General features: G+C 36.4%; 1 protein-coding gene and 1 non-coding gene across 10 annotated transcripts in view; both read left to right on the top strand.

Annotated features, from left to right (window-relative positions):
• Positions 1–23,197, top strand: part of tutl (immunoglobulin superfamily member turtle) — a 985,149-nt gene that overhangs the window by 103,889 nt on the left and 858,063 nt on the right. The gene's annotated exons all lie outside the window — the stretch shown is intronic.
• Positions 10,784–10,860, top strand: TRNAC-GCA (transfer RNA cysteine (anticodon GCA)). Its single transcript has one exon. It is a non-coding gene; the product is annotated as a tRNA-Cys (tRNA).

Here is a 23,197-nt window from a genome sequence, read left to right as displayed (position 1 = left end):
CATTAAATCCAGACGTTTGAGATGGGCAGGGCATGTGGCACGTATGGAAAAATCCAGAAATGCATATAGAGTGTTAGTTGGGAGGCCAGAGGGGAAAAGACCTTTGGGGAGGCCGAGACGTAGATGGGAAGATTTGAGGGAGGTGGGATATGATGATAGAGCCTGGATTAATCTTGATCAGGATAGGGACCAAAGGCGGGCTTATGTGAGGGCGGCAATGATCTTCGGGGTTCCTTAAAAGCCAGTAAGTAAGTAAGTGAATGATATTGAAAATTCTTTTAACTAAGAACCAATTCGTTAAAAGCCTAAATATCACAATAACACCCAAGCGAGAGCAGAAGCGTTTCACGTAATTACAAGGATGATATGAATCAGTATTTAGATATACTCAGACTTTCTAAGAGTTTCGCCTTGACGTGAAAGATTTTCCTCTGATAATTGCAAACTTGCAAAGCCTCTCTTTTGCCTGCACTCTTTGTTCCCCTGTCCGCATTAATCCACTGCGCCCATCTCTCAGGCCGTTAGCGTGAACACCTTTCTTACAGTCAACAAGCATAGCCAATTGGCTTGTCTCCTAAATTAAGACCTCTAGTCTGCGTCTTCCCGTGGTTTTCGTAAGACGTTAAGATAAACTTCCGGATGAATCTTTAAAGAAATGGGACACTTACATGACCAAGCTTCACTTGTAATATTTCAACCTTTTTCACCTTTCAATCGTTCATTTCTGTTTGCTCTTAGCTTCTTGGCCTGGGTACAACTCCTCAGAAAGAGTTGTAGATTGAATCCAAACTTATCACATCAAGATTCACATGTGGCTATCGAGTCACCGATATCTGAAAGAATCATGTTGATCGCTGATATGAGAAATAAATACAAATGCATATTTTTTATTGGCACTACATTTATTTATATAATTGAAATGAATTAATTTTATTTAATTTAATCTAATTTTGCTTAAAATTTACTTCACATTTTTTAAATTTACTAAAATTTATTCAAATTTATTTGATTTTTAAATTTATACGATTATTTTAAATTTTTTTATTTATTTAAAACATTTTTATATATTTCTAGATTTTTAAATTTATTTTAGACCTTTTCATTTATTTTAAACTTTTTTATTTATTTTAAACTTTCCTATTTATTTAAAATTTTTATTTGTGTATTTTATATTTATTTTAATTTTTTTATTTATTGTAATTTTTTGTTTTAATTTTTTTATTTATTTTAAATTTATTCAGTTGTAAATTAATTTAGTTATTTTAAATTTATTCAATTATTTTAAAATGTATTTATTTATTTTTAAATGTAGGCTATTTATTTATTTTAAAATGTATTTGTTTATTTTAAAATTTATTTGTTTATTTTAATTCTTATTTATTTATTTTTTTTTCTTATTTTAAATTTTATTTATTTATTTTAAAATTTTTATTTCTTTTTACATTTTTTATTTATTTTCAAATTTATTTGATTAGTTAAACTTTTTTTATTTAATTTTAATTTTTTATTTATTTTTAAATCTTTTTATTTAATTTAAAACCTTTTTATTTATTTTAAAATTTATTTAATTATTTTTTATTTTTTTATTTATCTTTAAATTGATGTCATTATTTTTAAATGTTATTTAATTATTATTAATGTAATTTTCTTTAACTATTATTTTATTCAATTTAATTTTATTTAACTATTTTTTAATTTATTTTATTTAACTATTTTTTATTTTATTTTATTTAAATACTTTTTAATTTAATTTAATTTAATTTTTATTTAATTTAATTATTTAAATTTATTTAATTCTTTATTTAATTTAGATATATTTAATTATTTATTTTTATTCAGTTTAATGTTATTTAATTACTTTTATGTAATTATTTTTTAATTTAATTTTATTTATTTAATTGTGGTACAGTTAAGACCATGAGGTCTTCTCTTCCACACCACTAGAAATACAACTACAGTAATAAAAGACAGTCAGACTATAAACAACGTAAAAGCACACAAAATATACAGACTAGTCAAAACTTTGAGTGATTAGCTATAATAATTACCTATATCCTAGTTAATTAACAGGACTAAGTTATTAACGAATGCATGTATAAACAAGAAACTTGCAATTTTAAATCTAGAGCGATACCACAAATTAACACATCCAGCAATACTTAAAAACCATGAAATAAGACAAAATTTTCCTAATTTAATTTTGAATTGTGGTAATGTCCGGTAGTCCCTGACATCATTAGGTAAAAAAATTCCAGAGGCGAGGTATTTCTACAGTCTAGGAGGAATGGGATGAGATGGAATTTTGGAAATTGGGCAGTACCACCTTTCAAGATCTATTGCGCTAACCCTCATGCTAGACGCATTCCCAAACTCCCATCGGCTGACTACACTAAGATTCGAGCAGATAATCCCTCTCGTCTTTAAGCCAGCCCCCTCCGTGCGTCGTCAGCCGATGCTCAGGGAATGCTATGAAATGATGACGAAATTATGTATAGGAAACGGGAGCACCCCGGAAAAAAACCCCAACTGCAACTTTGCCCGCCACAAGTGTCACTACGGAGTTTTCACTGAAAAAATCCCAGGCCTGACCGGGATACAAACCCTGGCCGCCTGCATAACAGAGTGAAGGTGTAATCATTCAACCGCCGAAGGGGATTGGATAGACTTGACTATTGCAGTTCGTGTATTTGTTTTGATGTTTCTTGCATAGAGGGCGTTGGCATGTATTAATGAGTTTTTAATTAATATAATTCTCAATACTACTGATCAGCCGTCTATATTTCTAGTTGTATTTTGTGCTTGGCGTCGAATCCCCTCCTCTCGTTTCTCCTACTAAGTTACGCAATCTATCGTCCCTTTACCACTTTCAATATTTTCCAAGTTTCTTCAGTGAAGCAGGATTGCCCGGGGTGAAACAAATGATCAGTAGGATTCGAGGCCACATAATTACTTACCCTCAGCCCCGAGTATCTTTTCAAGGACGGTTTTACCTTTTATTTTCCCCTCAGTGTCCATCCTGGGCCTAATGCATTAATTCAAGCGCTATTCAAGTTTTTTTTATGGAGTGATGCCAGATGGAGCGGATATAATTCTTAAGCCTGGAGGATGGAAGGAAAAATTTATATTTAGTGAACATTGTTAGTTCGTGGAGGGGTAGTGTGATATTTATGAAGGGGGGAGTAGGGGTGAAGTTCTTCCTTGTCACATTTAAGATATTTTAAAATATGACTTCATTCTTTTAGCAAGTTGCTTTAAAGGTGTAGTCGACTTTCAGAATGCATGGGTTGTAGGTATAATTTTGTAGTTCCTTGCCTGTAGCGTCATGGCAACCAGTCGGCTGAAATGGACACATCGATTGTGTTTTGTTTGATAATTGGCTTTGATTCTGATTTTTATGTTAGTAGTAAGTTAATTGTGGTGTTATGCGGAAGACAATTTCTAGAAGCAACATAATTGTAACTATGTATAGCATTTGGACACATTGAATGGTCCCAGTTTCAATCCCGAACGGCTCCGTGAATATACTCATTGTAAAAATTTCAAAGAAGGCCCCGGAATCCACTCTTGCTGCTATCTGAGACAGTAAATTCTTTTTTTGTTTAATCATAGTTCCCGATAATGGTTTATCTATCCTAATGTGATAATTTGAGTTACTTATAATCATAATTTTCCTGCTGTGTGCATCTAAAATATTGTAATAATAATAATAATAATAATAATAATAATAATAATAATAATAATAATAATAATAATAAACTACCCCCCCCCCATTGAGGGTATCCCTTACGGACTCAGTATATCCCCAAAAAATATTATTATGCATATGTAAACATAGATATTAAATGTTAAAGAAGGGAAACAAAGAAAAGTGTGTGAAAAATTACAATTGCTATTAATGTGGCACCATGTGATTAATTAGGATTTGGCAGGATTTTTTAATACAATTATCACAATGTCATCTCTCAGAGATGTTGGCAGAGCAAACTGCCGTCGAAATTCTTCGAAAAAAGCTGGTATAGTCCCTCCAGCACCTATGAGCAAGCCGAATACCTCAACGTGAATTAAGCCATATTTCATCTTGAAAGAGTTGACTGTAGGCTCATAGATCGACTTCTTCTCAAGGTGGACCTCGGCTGACTGTATGCTTTATACTTTACTATTTATTATTATTATTATTATTATTATTATTATCATATTGTCTCATATTTTTATACCTTGTACGTCTAATTTATTTTGACTTACTGTTCACATTTTATTATGCCTTTTTCTTTCTTTTTATATTATGTCTCATTTCTACTGATTTATTGTTTACATTTTATTATGACTATCTGCTTCAGTTTGTGTGTGTGTGTGTGTGTGTGTGTGTGTGTGTGTGTGTGTGTGTGTGTGTGTGTGTGCGTGCGTGCGTGCGTGCGCTCGCTGAACTTTGTAAATTTGTAGTGCTTTTTGTATCGCAGTTTTACTCCTGGTTATTGTTAGAGAAGGTCGTATGGCCTTTAACTCTGCACGTTAAATAAACCATTATTATTATTATTATTATTATTATTATTATTATTATTATTATTATTATTAAATTCCCTTTCAGAACGAGAAGTTACATTTATTTCGTTCAAATTTCTGCACTTATATTTAAAGGAAAAAACTAAAATTATTTCAATAATTTATCATAATACACTGCTTTTTCTTAAATTAACTGAGCATATTGGGAATTAAATAAATGGCTTTTCAAAAACACTTCATGAAATGTTTTATATAAAGCCATTTTTATCTCGAAAAAGAAGCAAAAACGAGCAAAATTGTATTAAACTTTCTTTGTTTGAAATATCTCAAAGAAAAAAACCCCTGAAATTAACATTACTTACGATTAATTCTGTTTACTGATACGTGCATAGTACAGAGTTATTCCAAACTACGGTATCTAAGGAATAATTATCTTATTTTCACAGAAACTGCTCTTTCAATTGTTTCGCTATAGTTGCCATGGCAAATGAAATAAATGAACAAACAGAAATTTAATAATTTATCTTTGAGTGAGTTAATGTGTTTCTTTAGTAATTCATACTATATTCAGCGCATTTCGAACTGGCGGATGAAGGTCACGTACAAATGTACAAACCACGCACGAGTCACTGAACTGAAAACTGTGAACTGAAGCAATGGTAATCCCGGCTGTCTCAGCTGACTTTAGTTGAAGAGAATGGTCCAGGAATGGAGTAAGCACGCGTGACAAATGCAGTCCATTACTTGACCTTTGAACCGCTAGGTCGAAATGCGCTGACAATAGGTTATTGTTTTGCCTCTACAAATGTGAATTAGCCGTGTTACTATCAGTGTAGTCCCAACGCACTCAAAATATTCAGAACTCTTAAATGGATCTGATCTATGGACCCTGGAGTATGTTATTGTGGTAATTTAAAAAGAAATTGAAGATATTCTTTAAGATTTTGTTCTTATAATCCCGTCGCTCTAATTTCCGGCAGCCAATCACGTTGCAGGTCGGCTACATTTAAACATGTGCGTCTTGTGATTCGCTGATGATGACGTTATGCATTTTCTAAGGCTCGATAAATACTTAATATTAATCGCCCGCCATTTTGGCTCTTTCGTTGGCGTTCGCAGGAAGCACACGAGGACGTTATTTGTAGCTCAATTATTTGCTCAATTACAGTGCGTTTGATTTATTATCATAGGAGCTACGACATGATAATGTTTAACGGTGTGGCAAATAGATTTCTCTTCTGATAGCTCGGCAACGAAAGAACAAAAATGGCGGACGATACTATTTACCTAGACTTTATATAGCCTTCACTTCCTAAGACGTAAGCAAAGAGGAGGAGTCATGCCGGGAATAACAGCGTCGCGACTATACTAGTGTTCACTTCCTAGAAAAAATGATAGAGGACAAAAATTGCGGCCATATCGGAATGTTTTGAAATTGTTTCATATCTGATTAAACTTTATTCTTTAAAGAATGAAACTGTTATAATTTTTCCATAAATATTTTAACAAAATTACGATGCTTTATCGTGACTTTTGAATAACCCTACGGCTAATACTTATAGTGCAAATCTTCAACTATTACCACAGTTATTAATATAACTGTACAAACAAGTTGTTTCAGGCGTTCAGAATTATATCGCTGAACAGATTTTGAACACAGTTTCAGCTCTCGTCTGGTCACTGACTGTAATCTTGTTGAACAGGGATGTAAATTCGTTTCGAAGGTGTTAATTTTTCCGCTCTGCAAATTCCTCACGGCGTTTGATTCTTCCGGTCTACGATAACAAAATAGTGTCGAGTTTTCACGGGCAGCTTCCTCTAAGAGAAGGACTTCTCACTCACTGCTTACAGGATCGTTTGACCGTACAATTCTGCTATAAACCAGTTACCGCGGCTGTGTTGCGTGACTGTTCAGCCCGTGACAGTTTTAAAATTGACTCTTTTTGGGAGATTACGGGGCATTCGTTTTTTTTCTCCTCTCTCTCTGTTCCTGGGTTGTAATTCTATTTTAATCTCCACTCACAGGAACTCTAAACCCTAAGCAGGTTTATCTCTGCAGACCGTCCCTGTTCCATCAGCTGCTTTCTGGCAAGAGATTGGTTTTTATACTTGAGCTGTGCAGGGTTCTACAAGAGAATAGTCTGCACAAAGATATATTGTGCCTGTGTGCCTCGTTAGTTATTTTTCTGCAGGCTTCTGCCAAATGCCTAGAGCATAGGCTGACCACACTGGATACCAGAGTTCAAACCCCGAAGGGTTCAAATTATTATTTATTTATTCTGGCGGAGTTGAAGGCAACATTTCTTCTTTTCCTCTCAGGCAAAAACAAAGTAATACAGTAATACTTACTTAGTTACTTACTTTTGGCTTTTAAGGAACCCGAAGGTTCATTGCCGCCCTCACATAAACCCGCCATCGGTCCCTATCCTGAGCAAGATTAATCCAGTCTCTATCATCATATTCCACCTCCCTCAAATCCATTTTAATATTATCCTCGACCTCCCCAAAAGTATTTTCCCTCCCAACTAACACTCTATACGCATTTCTGGATTCGCCTATACGTGCTACATGCCCTACCCATCTCAAACGTCTGGATTCAATGTTCCTAATTATGTTGGGTGAAGAATACAATGCGTGGAGTTCTACGTTATGTAACTTTCTCCATTCTCCTGTAACTTCATTCCTCTTAGCCCCAAATATTTTCCTAAGAACCTTATTCTTAAACACCTTTAAGCTCTGTTCCTCTCTCAAAGTGAGAGTCCAAGTTTCACTACCATACTGAATAACTGGTAATATTAACTGTTTTATAAATTATAACTTTCAAATTTTTGTCAGCAGACTAGATGACAAAAGCTTCTCAAACGAATAATAATAGGCATTTCCCATATTTATTCTGCGTTTAATTTCCTCCCGAGTGTCATTTATATTTGTTACTGTTGCTCCAAGTTACTTGAATTTTTCCACCTCTTGAAAGGATAAATCTCCAATTTTTATATTTCCATTTCGTACAATATTCTGATCACGAGACATAATCATATACTTCGTCTTTTCGGGATTCACTTCGAAACCTATCACTTTACTTGCTTCAAGTAAAAGTCCCGTGTTTTTCCTAATCGTTTGTGGATTTTCTCCTAACATATTCACGTCATCCGCTAGACAAGAAACTGATGTAAACCCTCTCTGTTATTCTGGACTTTCCTAATGACATATTCTAGAGCTAAGTTAAAAAATAAAGGTGATAGTGCATTTCCTTGCTTTAGCCCGCAGTGAATTGGAAAAGCATCAGATAGAAACTGGCCTATACGGACAAGTTTCACTGAGACACATTTTAATTAATCGAACTGGTTTATTGGGAATACCAAATTCAACAAGAATATTATATAAAACTTCCCTCTTAATCGAGTCATATGCCTTTTTGAAATCTATGAATAACTGTACCCTACTAGACTACTCCCATTTTTTCTCCAGTATCTGTTGAATACAAAAAATCTGATAAATAGTCGTTCTATAACGTCTAAAACCACACTGATGATCCCCAATAATTTCATCTACATATGGAATTAATCTTCTCAAAAGAATATGGGACAAAATTTTGTACGACGTCAACAAAAGTGATATTCCTCGAAAGTTACTACAGTTAGTCTTGTCTCCCTCCTTAAAAATAGGTACAATTATTGTTCTGGTACAATTTCCTTTTTCCAAATAGCAATTACAAGCTTATAAATTTCGCTAGATAATGCGCTTCCACCCTCTTGTATTAATTCTGCTGGAATTTGATCGATATCTGGAGACTTGTACTTTTTCAGATTTTTTTTATCGCAATTTCCACTACAGAAAGTGTGGGTTCGGGTATAAATGGCTCAGCAGTTTGTATTTGAATTTCGTTCCGATTATTTCTATTTGGCCTATGTACATTTAATAGTTGCCCAAAATAGTTATATCATGTTGTTACTTACTTACTGGCTTTTAAGGAACTCGAAGGTTCATTGCCGCCCTCACATAAGCCCGCCATTGGTCCCTATCCTGAGCAAGATTAATCCAGTCTCTATCATCACATCCCACCTCCCTCAAATCCATTTTAATATTATCTTCCCATCTACGGCTCGGCCTCCCCAAAGATCTTTTTCCCTCCGGCCTTCCAACTAACACTCTATATGCATTTCTGGATTCGCCCATACGTGCTACATGCCCTACCCATCTCAAACGTCTGGATTTAATGTTCCTAATTATGTCAGGTGAAGAATACAATGCGTGCAGTTCTGTGTTGTGTAACTTTCTCCATTCTCCTGTAACTTCATTCCTCTTAGCCCCAAATATTTTCCGAAGCACATTATTCTGAAACACCCTTAACATATGTTCCTCTCTCAAAGTGAGAGTCCAAGTTTCACAACCATAAAGAACAACCTGTAATATAACTGTTTTATAAATTTTATCTTTCAGATTTTATATCATGTTGTTACTGTTGTTAATACATTCATAATATTTCCTTCCAGCCTACGTCTTTATTCAGTCCGGAATAAAATTTTATTTTATTTTTTTCATAAACTGAAACGTTCGGTATTGAGAAGCCTAACATTGTTTTCATTGACATGAAATTTTCATTAAAAATTTTGTGTTGTACGTGTAATCAGGGTTTTACCTGTCTGTCAGGAATGAAAGTGAGAAAGATCGAATAATCTACGCTAATAAAATTCCGATGTAGCTAATATCTGTTACAATTATTTTATCCCATTGATGAAAGTTTGCAGAATTTGGCTGGATGATTACTACAGGCTGATAAAACCTGGAGTGCTAATCAAACTGATACAGCGAGGAGGGGATTTGCTTCCTGCAGACGGCGAAGATCTGATCTGTTGGCACCCTCTCTAAAAATGGATCTGAACTGCTAACTATATTGATATGTCTCCTGGACTAATAGTTAATCCAATGGCTAGTCAATTTGTTCCCAGACGAGAATTGTCATCCCTGATCACCTGCGAGTCTGATAATTGCTCGTTACTGAAATTTCCTAACCCCCTCATCTCACTGTCTATCTCTCTCTTTGCAGGTGAGTGGTGCGCCCGGCAGATGGATCTGGCTTCGCATATTCCTGACAGGTGATGTAGTGAAATTGTGTTCCGTAATAAGGGCTAGCCTTGCGAATTGTTTTACACAACCCGCTGTGTTTTATTTTGATATTAATTAATGTTCGGCGGTGTAACGGGGGCCAGTGGCTCGGCCGGGTCCCCGGGAGTAATGAATAACGACTGGACTGTAAGGTCGGGATTTCAAGTCCCCGTGGGGGATTCTGCCCGAGTGGATCTGATCTGCCTCTGTCTGATGCGGAGTTAAGAATACTTAAACTAGATCCCTGCGTTAGTAACCTTGTCTGCCGCACTTGGGGAATTTTCGTATTGGACATATTCATGAGCCTCTCCTCACCTCTAGTCTGTTAGCCAGCTGTTTTTCTTTGCTTTAGCGATATTCAGTTCAATTAATTTTGGCCATTAGACATACAATTTTAGGCTTCGTCAGAATACAATAGAGCCCCAATTATCCGTCACCCTATTAACCGATTGGCGGATTATCCGACTATCTCTCTCTCTCTCTCTCTCTCTCTCTCTCTCTCTCTCTCTTTTACAGGACAAAATATGAAGTCCTATACAATTATTTGTTTGAGGAGATATTTTTCTCAACTTTTAAAACAATCACTACTTGTATTATCATCATTTAATTCGAGAAAAATTCGTTCCGGCGCCGGGAATCGAACCCGGGACCTCTCAGCTCTGCGCGATGAGTGCTCTTTCCAACTGGTCCGGGTTCGATTCCCGGTGCCGGAATGAATTTTTCTCGAATTAAATGATGATAATACACATTGGCTACTTCATAGTAGTCGTGTAATATTCAATGAGGTAGGCGAGACCTCATATATTATGAATATGTGATGTATTAACTGTTAGCAGTTATCACAAACTGATGTTGAATATGGCCATAAAGTCATTTAAATATAGGGGAGAGTCGGGTAGTATTGGACATCGGGTAATATCGGACAGTGAGTTTCTTTCATCTACCACACGATGATAGTACCTGATTGACATGGTTACGTTTCTGTGATGTCGCATAGAGAAACGTAACCATGTCATTCAGGTATTACCATATGGTGGTAGATGAAAAAACGCACTGTCCGATACTACCCGACTCTCCCCTACGCTCCTGTATGTATGACTTACATTGTCTAAAGTGCAGGCAGTAAGGCCGTAAAAACATTACAACGAAAGGAGTTCGGCCGGCACCGTGGATCGTGTCCCGGCATAGCTCAGTTGGAAAGAGCACTCAGCGCGCAGAGCTGAGAGGTCCCGGGTTCGATTCCCGGTGCCGGAACGAATTTTTCTCGAATTAAATGATGATAATACACATTGCCTACTTCATAGTAGTCGTGTAATATTCAATGAGGTAGGCGAGACCTCATATATAATGAATATGTGATGTAATGACTACCTGCTTTCAAGAAAATGACCTCAAGAACTGCCACACAATCGCAAAACCCGTGTACAATTCAGTCCTTGTTCTACTGTTGGTGTGGACGTTCTGTATAACATAATATGTAAAATATCTTCAATGGGTGTCGAAGGAAAACGTGTTGTGCTAAGTGTAAGAAAAGAGTAATAATTGAGAGATTTAGGAAAGCAGAAACTTTATCTCTTATCGAATCAGAATACGAGATTGGCTTTACAACTGTGCGCGATTTAATTTTTTATTGGGTTATTTTACGACGCTGTATCAACATCTAGGTTATGTAGCGTCTGAATGATATAAAGGTGATAATGCCGGTGAAATGAGTCCGGGGTCAAACACCGAAAGTTACCCAGCATTTGCTCGTATTGGGTTTAGGGAAAACCCCGGAAAAAACCTCAACCAGTTAACTTGCCCCGACCGGGATTCGAACCCGGGCCACCTGGTTTCGCGGCCAGACGCGCTTACTCCACAGGTGTGGACGCGCGATTTAATGAAAAAAAGGTAAATTGTATAAAGTACGAGTGTGTAAATCTACAACATGATACCTCTACTCTTATCTTCCGGCAGACAATTATTACAAGGAGTTCCTTTAGTCCTTAAAACCCGTCACTCATAACCAGACCTAAATTAATGAAATTCTGATCACCACCACGGAAGAAATAACGAAACTATAGGCGTAAACATTATGCACTTTATTTATGAAAATCTTATGGTATGGATTATCCGATTTTTTTCGATTAACCGTTCAGTCCATTCCCTTTCATTACCACGGATAATAGAGGTTCTACTGTTCATTGAAAAACATATAATACATTTGAGGAAAAAAAAAAACAATAACATTTGTGCGAGATGTATTTGCTTGGTTTCCGCACAAAACCAATCCGCGGGAAGTCTAAAATTCCATATTCAGTATTCCCAACCTAACACACACAACAATTTCCCTCTTCTTACCGCTTAAGTGACATATTGATTTTACTGCTTTAGCTTTTAACTTATTATTTTTAGAGACGTACAATATAGTAATAATATTATTATAAGTTGGAAACTTACCACTGCAATTTCACCTGAATTGCACTGTTAATTATTGTTTTTAAATATTTGCAAAAATTAAGTAAACTCTACAACTCCACTAAAGTTACTGCATTCGTGATGCAAGTAATATTAAGGAAGCCGGAAAAAATCACCAAGATTCCAGACTCATCATAGACTGGGGGAAAAAAAAAAGACAGACGTATATCACGGCCTATTGGAGTATAGTAAACACAGAAAATATTTTAAAGCAGCAATGTTGAAGATAGATATTTTTGTTTTACAAATTTGCCGTCATTGAACAGAAACCAAGATGGAGATTTCATTGCAACTAATTAGAAATTCCTCTTTCAGGTATGTAATAAACGATCTTCGCACAAAATAATATACGATACACGAGCGGTATGTTTTCTTTCAATTCTCGGAAATTGAAAAAGCTCAACTACGTTTCGCTTTTTCAAACTTTTCCTCGAACATGGAAACTTCAAAATACTGCTCTTGTAATGCATATTATAATAATAAAATAAACAGTAACATTTAAATAATGCAAGGAAAACATGAAATAATTTGAAACTTTTAAATTAAAGAAAACAATTCACCCTTAATGTATTAGTTGTAACTTTTTTTATTAGGTTATTTTACGACGCTTTATCAACATCTTAGGTTATTTATCGTCTGAATGAGATGAAGGCGATAATGCCGGTGAAATGAGTCCGACGTCAGCACCGAAAGTTACCCAGAATTTGCTCATATTGGGTTGAGGGAAAACCCCGGAAAAAACCTCAACCAGGTAACTTTCCCCGACCGGGAATCGAACTCGGACCACCTGGTTTCGCTGCCAGACTCGCTAACTGTTATTCCACAGGTGTGGACTAGTAAGTAATTGCAATTAAATGTATTTATTAAAAAACAATTTCATACATTTTTGTATTGAAAAACTCAGGAACAGAATAAAAAGGATTATTTAATAACCAATTGTAAAATCTAGTATTGAAGCTATTGATTGGTAATTTATAATATTGACTGGGGAGCTTATCATGTAATTTCATCCCCATAATTGAAAAGTTTGTGTTGCTCTCGTGTAATCTACAATATGGAATATTAATTTGTTCACTATTTCTAATTTCATGATCATGTATATTGGCCACTAATGAGTAATTGTCGATATTTTGTCGAGTGTGAAGTACTAGATCGTATACAGGATGTTAAAAAAAGTTTCCAATATTTTAGGCGGTGATAATATGCATCAAAGCAAGAAAATAAGACCTAATAAACATGGGTCCTACAACACATTCTTTCTGAGATTTCAACACTTGTTCATAAGAGATGCTCAATGTGACGTCCATTCATGGCGATGCATTCCGTTCTATTTCTGACTTCTCTTACCCTCCAATTTCTCGCTTCTATTAACCTTCCGTTTCTGGCTTCTCTTACCCTTCCGTTTCTAGTTCTCTTAACCTTCCGTTTCTTGCTTCTCTTACCCTTCCGTTTCTGGTTCTCTTAACCTTCTGTTTCTGGCTTCTCTTACCCTACCGTTTCTGGTTCTCTTACCCTTCCGTTTCTGGCTCCTCTTACCCTTCCGTTTTTGGTTTCTCTTAACCGTCCATTTCTGGCTTCTCTTACCCTCCAATTTCTCGCTTCTCTTACCCTTCAGTTTCTGGTTCTCTTACCCTACCGTTTCTGGTTCTCTTATCCTTCCATTTCTGGCGTCTCTTATCCTGCCTTTTTTGGTTTCTCTTAACCTTCTATTTCTGGCGTCTCTTATCCTTCCTTTTTTGGTTTCTCTTAACCTTCTATTTCTGGCTTCTCTTACTCTCCAATTTCTCGCTTCTCTTACCCTTCAGTTTCTGGTTCTCTTACCCACCGTTTCTGGTTCTCTTAACCTTCTATTTCTGGCTTCTCTTACTCTCCAATTTCTCGCTTCTCTTACCCTTCAGTTTCTGGTTCTCTTACCCACCGTTTCTGGTTCTCTTACCCTTCCGTTTCTGGCGTCTCTTATCCTTCCGTTTTTGGTTTCTCTTAACCTTCCATTTCTGGCTTCTCTTACCCTCCAATTTCTCGCTTCTCTTACCCTTCCTTTTCTGGTTTCTTTACCCTACCGTTTCAGGTTCTCTTATCCTTCCGTTTTTGGTTTCTCTTAACCTTCCATTTCTGGCTTCTCTTACCCTCCAATTTCTCGCTTCTCTTACCCTTCAGTTTCTGGTTTTCTTACCTACCGTTTCTGGTTCTCTTATCCTTTCATTTCTGGCTTCTCTTACCCTCCAATTTCTCGCTTCTCTTACCCTTCCGTTTCTGGTTCTCTTACCGTACCGTTTCTGGTTCTCTTATCCTTCCAGTTTTTGCGTCTCCTATCCTTCCGTTTCTGGCGTCTCTTATCCTTCCGTTTTTGGTTTCTCTTAACCTTCCATTTCTGGCTTCTCTTACCCTCCAATTTCTCGCTTCTCTTACCCTTCCGTTTCTAGTTTTCTTATCCTTCCGTTTTTGGTTTATCTTAGCCTTCCATTTCTGGCTTCTCTTACCCTCCAATTTCTCGCTTCTCTTACCCTTCCGTTTCTAGTTTTCTTAACCTTCCGTTTTTGGTTTATCTTAGCCTTCCATTTCTGGCGTCTCTTATCCTCCAATTTCTCGCTTCTCTTACCCTTCCGTTTCTAGTTCTCTTATCCTTCCGTTTTGGTTTATCTTAACCTTACATTTCTGGCTTCTCTTACCCTCCAATTTCTCGCTTCTCTTACCCTTCCGTTTGTGGTTCTCTTACCGTTCTGTTTCTAGCTTCTCTGTCAAATTCTGGCTTCTGTCATCCTTCCATTTCTCGCTTCTGTCACTCTTCCATGTCTGTTTTTTTATTCGTACCCTTCTATTTCTGGATTCTCTTACTTTTACTTTTCATTTCTGGCTCCTGTTGTTGCCCTTCTCTTCTGGTTTCTGCTGTTACCCTTCCACTTGTGAATTCTGTTGTTGCCCTTCTCTTCTGGTTTCTGCTGTTACCCTTCCACTTGTAGCTTCTGTTGTTGCCCTTTCACTTCCGTTGTTGCCCTTCAACTTCTGGCGGTTCTCAATTTTTTTCCTTTTTGTTTTCTTTCCTCTTACCCTTCCATTTCTGGCTTCTCTTATCCTTCCGTTTCTGGCTTCTCTTGCCCTTCCGTTTCTGATTTCTCTTAACCTCCAATTTCTCGCTTCTCTTACCCTTCCGTTTCTGTTTTTCTTAACCTTCTGTTTCTGGCTTCTCTCACCCTTCGATTTCTGTCTTCTGTCATCCTTTCATTTCTCACTTCTGCCATTCTTCCTTTATTTTTTTTATTCTTATCCTTCTATTTCTGGCTTCTCTTACTCTTACATTTCTGGCTTCTGTTATTACTCTTCCATTTCAGGCTTCTTTTGTTGCTCTTCCTCTTCTGGTTTGTTGTTCCCCTTTCACTTGTGGCTTCTGTTGTCCTTCCACTTCTGTTGTTGCTCTTCCTCTTCTGGTTTCTGTTGTTCCCCTTTCACTTGTGGCTTCTGTTGCCCTTCCACTTCTGTTGTTGCCCTTCCTCTTCTGGTTTCTGTTGTTCCCCTTTCACTTGTGGCTTCTGTTGTCCTTCCACTTCTGTTGTTACCCTTCTACTTGTGGCTTCTGTTGTTGCCCTTCAACTTCTGGCGACTCTCAGTTTTTCCCTTTTTGTATTCTTTTCTCTTATCCTACCATATCTGGCTTCTTTTAACCCTTTCCTTTTTTGGCTCCTTTTTTCTTTCCATTCAGATTTCCTTATCCTATTTTACAGTGTAGTCGTTCTCCCTTCGTTCTTGCTTCCTCCAATGTTTTTTTAAACGTTTGTGAATTTTTCACTGCAACTTCTCATGTTACTGCTTTATACGAAACGATCAGAAGTGAACCAGATAAATTCTGAAGTGCGTTGCTAGGAGACGACCGACGTGTTCGTGGAGCGCGGGTTTTGGTTGGCTTCCCGCGCTGCAGATGGACCGCGAAGAATGGGATGATGATTGTTGCGGACATAAGTCACGTCTTCACGGAAGACGGTTGCTGCAGACGGGGCGACGATCTCTTCAAGGCCGGGCCCCTGTCCACTGACCTCTCTCTCTTCCTGCCCCGAAACCTGCTTCTGACTGCAAGAGAGAATTCGGAATCAGGCCGCGTGTGTGAAATCCGACGGCTCCACATAACAGGCGCGTTTTTATTTTGTCATCGGTTTCTACAAAGCTGTATTCGCGTCAACTTTTATGCTTGTTAGGGGCTTAATTTGTTGGTAAGATAAAACTCCCGGTTTCAGTTTTGTACAAGCTTTTATTTCAGTGGTAGTGTTGCCAATTTTTCTGTACTGGAAAACCGGTTACATAATAATGTCTGTTGCTCACAGTCAAATTTTTTGTTAAGTTTGATAAATATCTAATGAATCTGATTCCTCACTCACGGTGAAATTTTTCATTCAGTTTCTCTCAAAAGCACTATTTCCGTCTATACAGTGAATTTGACACTACAGTCTGTTTCCCCTGCCATCTATGAATAATATTTTGTACTGTTTTCTCAATTGAAATCTGTGATTGTTATTCGTCTAGTAGAAAGACTCACAACTTCTTTCTTCCACCTAGAGTTAGCCATGTTTAATGTTTATGTTTGAACTTCACAATCTTCACACCAGATAGAGCTGCTTCCACACACCCGCTTTGCTGATTGGTTGGTTTCATCCAATTTTGACGAAAGTAGGATCTGCTCTATTTGGGAAATATTGTGTTAAACGTTTAACTAAACATTATTTTAATAAAATTTGACCGTGAGCAACAGGAATTTGATAAAATTCAATTGTATTATGTTTCTTGAACAATACATTTAACGAAAAATTTGACTGAGCAATGGACATAACAATTGTAGAAATTGGAAGATGTTGATTTTTTTACTTGGTTATTTAATGATGCTATATCAACTACGAGGTTATTTAGCGTCGAAGGGATTCGTGATAGCGAGATGTTGATTTTTTTACTTGGTTATTTAATGATGCTGTATCGACTACGAGGTTATTTAGCGTCGAAGGGATTCGTGATAGCGAGATGTTGATTTTTTTTACTTGGTTATTTAATGATGTTGTATCGACTACGAGGTTATTTAGCGTCGAAGGGATTCGTGATAGCGAGATGTTGATTTTTTTACTTGGTTATTTAATGATGCTGTATCGACTACGAGGTTATTTAGCGTCGAAGGGATTCGTGATAGCGAGATGTTGATTTTTTACTTGGTTATTTAATGTTGCTGTATCGACTACGAGGTTCTTTAGCGTCGAAGGGATTCGTGATAGCGAGAAGTTGATTTTTTTACTTGGTTATTTAATGACGCTGTATCAACTACGAGGTTATTTAGCGTCGAAGGTATTTGTGATAGCGAGGTGGTATTTGGCGAGATGAGGCCGAGGATTTTTCCATAGATTACCAGACATTCGTCTTTGGGTTGGGGAAAACCTCGGAAAAAACCAAACCAGTTAATCAGTCCAAACGGAAATTGAACCCACGCCCGAACGCAACTCCTGATCGGCAGGAAAACGTCTTCGTCGACTTTTCGGACAAAACTAAAATTATTTTAATTATTTATTATCATAATATACTGCTCTCTTAAATTGACTGAGCATATTGGGAATTAAATCAATAGCTTTCCCAAAACACGCTATGAAATGTTTCATATATTATGGACTTATTAATTTGTCCTACAGAATAATCTCTGTAATGTTGACAATTAATATTTGAGGAGAAAAATTCGCTCTGGCGCCGGGGATCGAACGCGGGTCCTTAGTTCAACGTACCAAGCTCTCTGACCACTGAGCTACGCCGAATTCAATCCACTTGTCCTACAGAATAATCTCTGTAATGTTGAATCCCGGCCTAATAAGTCACTCAACTGAGTGCGCTCCTAGTATAATGGCAGTTGACACTAGACATATACGTCAACATATATATGCCTAACTTGGAGTCAGGCCACAAAGGGAAACACTGAAGGAGGAAGGTTCGATCCGGTGCTGTGGATTGAATTCGGCGTAGCTCAGTGGTCAGAGCACTTGGTACGTAGAACCAAGGACTCGGGTTTGATCCCCGGCGCCGGAGCGAATTTTTCTCCTCAAATACAGTATTAAATGTTTCATATAGTTAAAACAATTTTCATCTCGAAAAGGAAGCAAAAACGAGTAAAATTGTATTAAACTTTTTGTTTGGAATATCTCGAAGATTAACCCGTGAAATTAATGACATTACTTAGGGATCACCCTGTATATTACTTTAGTTTCGTCTGACAGATGTAATAATCTGTATTATAGCTACAGTTTTAAATATGCAACTTGACAGTGCTATACGAAGAACATGTAAAATGACGAACTTTGGGTTTGCTCCGATTGTACGTTGGATTTTGTTGTAATATTGATAACGGTGATTATCACGATGATAGCTATGATGGTTATCATCGACTGATTGATGTCATTGAAAACTGGCAGACTGAAATCGTCGGAAGCAGTTCTATGAAACCTGTTTTACAGCTCACGAGACTTGCTTGGGATCGAACAGCATGTCTCTGGAGACTGGAGTGCATGTTTCTTCTGTCCTAGCGCTTCGCATTCGGATGTATGCTAGGAATAACAAGTTACAGATTAGGAATACTGATATTTCATTATCGTGTATCTCAGAGTGGCGAGTTCATAGTAACTTGTTTGGTGAGGAATGTTGTCAAAGGACGTTCTTTATTTCTTCTAAAAGCTAGTTTGTAATTCAGAATTAAATATACAGTCTTGCTACTTAGTTATCATTGAAATCCAAATGATGTCAATCACAAAGGTATAATTCGTACAGATATACTTTCAAAATGAAAAGACACAACCTTAATAAATGAATCATTCCAAGGCTAAGACATGGAATGTATGATCATTCCACCTGAAAAAACTAAATATTTCCAGCCTCTGAATATCTATTTCCTTAGACAATACAAAATATATGCTCGGAGGATAACAGATTGCATAAGGACTCTTGCTGAGAATCCAGAACTTAACTTGGGACATCGAGTGTTTATAATGAAAATGCACTCTGTTATTCATAACCAGTTGTCTGCTGCAGTATACTGCCCCATGCTTTAGTATTCCTGGCAGTCAGCTGGTTACGTGAATCCTGAACAAGTCTCGGACTTCAAAAATGTAATTCAGGTGGCATTTGATTTTTCAGCACTGGAGTGTGGTTCAGAAGATTGTTCAGGTGTTGCTTCTGCGTGTTGTGCTTATTGCTCTGCTCCATGCTGTTTCATGCATTTTATAGAGAATCCTCATGTACATTTTTAAAGAAGTGTATTGACCAATACCAACCAAACGGAGAGTTACACAAATGAATGCTTTTACGGTCTTCATCACCTTTGTGAGGTAGCCTATGTACAAATTTTTAACCAAAAATTTCTGTTCGAGCCGAAACCCTTCCCTTGTCAGTCACAAAGGCAAATGCCGGATTGTAAATTTACATGCCATGATTCATCACCACTTCAATGACCAATATCATAAACATTATCAGTCTTACTAATAAACTATCTATAGTTTTTATACTAGACTTATGCAGCGTTGAGACAGAAAACGTTACTAATAAACCATGCTTAAGCGATGGATGTATAAACAATCCGTAACTATACAATGGGAATTGCTTTGCAGTAGTTATATATACGAAACCCCTTGTTTAAGCGTTGTATATAGAGAAAAAATGGCCGCCCCTCTAACAGCTATTTGTATCGACTGTCATTTTATGATGATGGATGCCTTGTAATCACAGAAGAACACACCAAAGAGCACAGAATAAGTAGAATAATATTGCTGTACCTTGTTCTCTTTGACCAAAATATAGTTTGGTAATCGATCAGAGCCAGTTGTACTATCGATTCTTAACACGGCACACTAGAGCGCTCTACCGGATGCAATAGAGAACCTCAGATATTCTATTACCTTTCGGAATGAAGTAATGACGAAACCACAGTCTACTATATACAGTCGCGAAGCTTGAGGTGTTTTTTTGCAAATCTCGTGATAAAGCGCTCCAAGCGGTTAGCAACTAGAAACAATAGACTGTCCATGGTCGACTTTGGACTGTGTCGTATTTCTATCGAGTGCTAGCTCGTTGCGTATTTCACATTGATGCTTGTGAATTGTTCGTTATTGCTTGTAATGAAAATGTTAATGGCTGAAATATAATAATTGGAATAATAATATGGGACAAGGAGGAGACGTATGTAGTGATATAAATTGTGGCAACAGTAAGAGAAAGCGGCCAGAGTTATCCTTTTTCCGATTTCCGAAAGATTCAGAAAGATTCCTGGGTTTCCACAAGAATGCTGTGCAGAAACAAAACTCTTAATTTTGAAATTCTTTGTGACTGTTAGAATACATTATATCCTAAAATTTCACAATGAAATGTTTCAGTCTAACCGAAAGGACATTAGATACTGGTTAAATTTCTGTCACTTAGGCTGCTAAATTTCCAGAGAAATAAAGGTTAGGTCTACTTTTTTTTTTTGAGAGGATATATTTTTAATTGTAGCTATTAATTTTGTTATTATTTTTATGTGTTATTTTGCTAAACACGTAGAAAAAAATTAAATTTGTTTTAATGAAATTTATTGATCACGTTTTATTTTCAATTCTGGTGGGATATTATTGCTTAGGCCTACTTTTTTTTTTTTTCAAAGGATATGTTTTCAATTATAGCTGTTAATTGTGTTGTTATTTTTATTTGTTGCTTTACTAGAGACGTAGAAAAAGTCTGTTACAATAAAATTTATTGATCACGTTTTATTTCCAATTCTGGTGTGATTATTATTGCTTAACCTCATCCCACTTTGTGAAGCTATTATAGTATTTTTCAGTTTGTTTTGCACAAACAAAAATTATATTAACTTATTTCTTGCAGGTATCTTCGAGTTTATGGTGGAATTTAATATACTTCATTAAAATAATAAATGAACTTTATGCGTTTAATATTTCAATAATGGAAGAAAGGTGTTAATTTTTCCAAAAGAACACGACAACGAAAGTGTAACATATTTTGTGGTCTGCTAGGAGAGAGATCTGCGATGATGAGGCCATAGTAGCGATCCTAGTGGTGGGCAACTACCCATGTTTGCATTTTTACTACATATTGAGCTTCGTGACTGTATATAGTAGACTGTGACGAAACTATGACGTAGCTGTGTAACAGTTATACTGTTATACACGACGTATGTAGTGATTATTAGTAAGGAATTTACACACGACTTATAAACGAGCTACTCATTGTATAATATAAGACAGTTAAACGTCTGTATATAGAGTTTTTATTAGTAAGACCGCTAGTGTATGTTGCGGTTGTTAATAAGCATGTTAAATGTGTACCCTGAACCACTTTGACGAATGATGGGTGCATCATAATTCTATCACGAGAAAAATAAATGATGAAGTGTTATTTCTTTATTAGTGAAACAGTGCATAATGACGATTCAGACTCGTGATCCTAGAGCCAGTAAATAAAGGTAACAATATTTTACACATTTCTGCAACCCATATAAGACCTAGACCTCTTGAATCTGGATTGAAGTTCGTGATTTCATTAATATTTGTTTGAAACTCGTTTTAGTAATGTGTGCAAATTGATTTGTAACTTGATACTCCGGAGCGATGGTGTAGCGTATGAAATATGCAATGCTCCAGTTCACTGAGGGAACGATTACTCGCTGCGTGTAAGGGGTTGGCAAGACTGACAGTTGGCTACAGTCCAGCCTCCAGATATAACTGACACAATTTGCATCCTCCGTAAAATTCCGACACCCAAATGTTTTTGACAATTCGTGGTTTGTATATCTCCTCTTGGAGCGGGAATTTTCATATGCAGTAGTTGTCACATTGATTACGGATTTCTTGATGATATTTTGAGGATATATAAGTTAGGCAACTACTACCAATTTTTTTGCCACATTCTTGACCCTCTTACTTCATGTTCCAGTTTTCACCATTATAGTTATACGTGAAATTTTACTCCTCCTTAAACTCAGTATTTTCTTACTTGACCGTTCTTCCGATTATCTGTTTTTACTTATATTCTTACCTTTCCTTTTGTTCCTCTTCCAGTCATACCTCCAATTAACCGACTTCTTGTATCTTACCTTGAATTTTTCATTTCTCTCCAACTTCTTACATATAAAAATAAATAAATAAATAAATAAATAAATAAATAAATAAATATATATATATATATATATATATAATTTGAACTGGTAATGGAAATTACGGGAAAACGGCTGAACGCATTTTAATAAATGGCCCCTCATTTTGAAGCTTGGAACCCAAAGTTTTTCGGAAAAATAGTAGTTTTCAGTGAAATGTCAATTTTCCTACATAATTTTCCTATTTTCCAAAATCCATCTGTCGTCAGTTTTGAGAACTAGCTAATTGCATTCAGGAGAAGCGAAGCGGGCATCAAGTCGGCCGTGTTGAATTTCAGAATAAAACAAAACATTCACTACAGTAAACAATATTACACGAAGGCCATGATCTGCAAGACTGCTGAGATATTTAGATCTCAAATTAAATTGGTTATTTTATTTATTTTTTATTTTAGTAGGTTATTTTACGACGCTTTATCAACATCTTAGGTTATTTAGCGTCTGAATGAGATGAAGGTGATAATGCCGGTGAAATGAGTCCGGAGTCCAACACCGAAAGTTACTCAGCATTGGCTTATATTGGGTTGAGGGAAAACCCCGGAAAAAACCTCAACCAGGTAACTTGCCCCGACCGGGAATCGAACCCGGGCCACCTGGTTTCGCGGCTAGACGCGCTAACCGTTACTCCACAGGTGTGGACTAAATTGGTTATTAAAAACTTAACTTACTAAAAATAATTTACAGGTTCGGTTCTGTGGTGTGTAATTTTCTGGGTACAGCTGTGTATTGGATATTAAAAACTACAAAACTTGAGGTGGTTTGATGACATTATTACTATTAGAAATGAAATATTATTGTAGATAATGTCGTGATGTGACTATTTTTCATTAATTATGCATATTAATGCTATATTGATGATATGAAAGTGAAACGTTTTGGGGTTATATAAGTAGATGTAGAGAATAACTTAAATTAGATTTTGATTTCTATATTTTACTGAGTGGCGGCTATATAGTATATATAGTATATGTTACTGAAAGCTAT

The sequence above is a fragment of the Periplaneta americana genome, chromosome 2 (genome assembly GCF_040183065.1).
Source record: "Periplaneta americana isolate PAMFEO1 chromosome 2, P.americana_PAMFEO1_priV1, whole genome shotgun sequence".
Taxonomy (NCBI): domain Eukaryota; kingdom Metazoa; phylum Arthropoda; class Insecta; order Blattodea; family Blattidae; genus Periplaneta; species Periplaneta americana.
The sequence above is the reverse complement of the archived record's forward strand: the minus strand, read 5'-3'. Positions and strand labels throughout refer to the sequence as shown.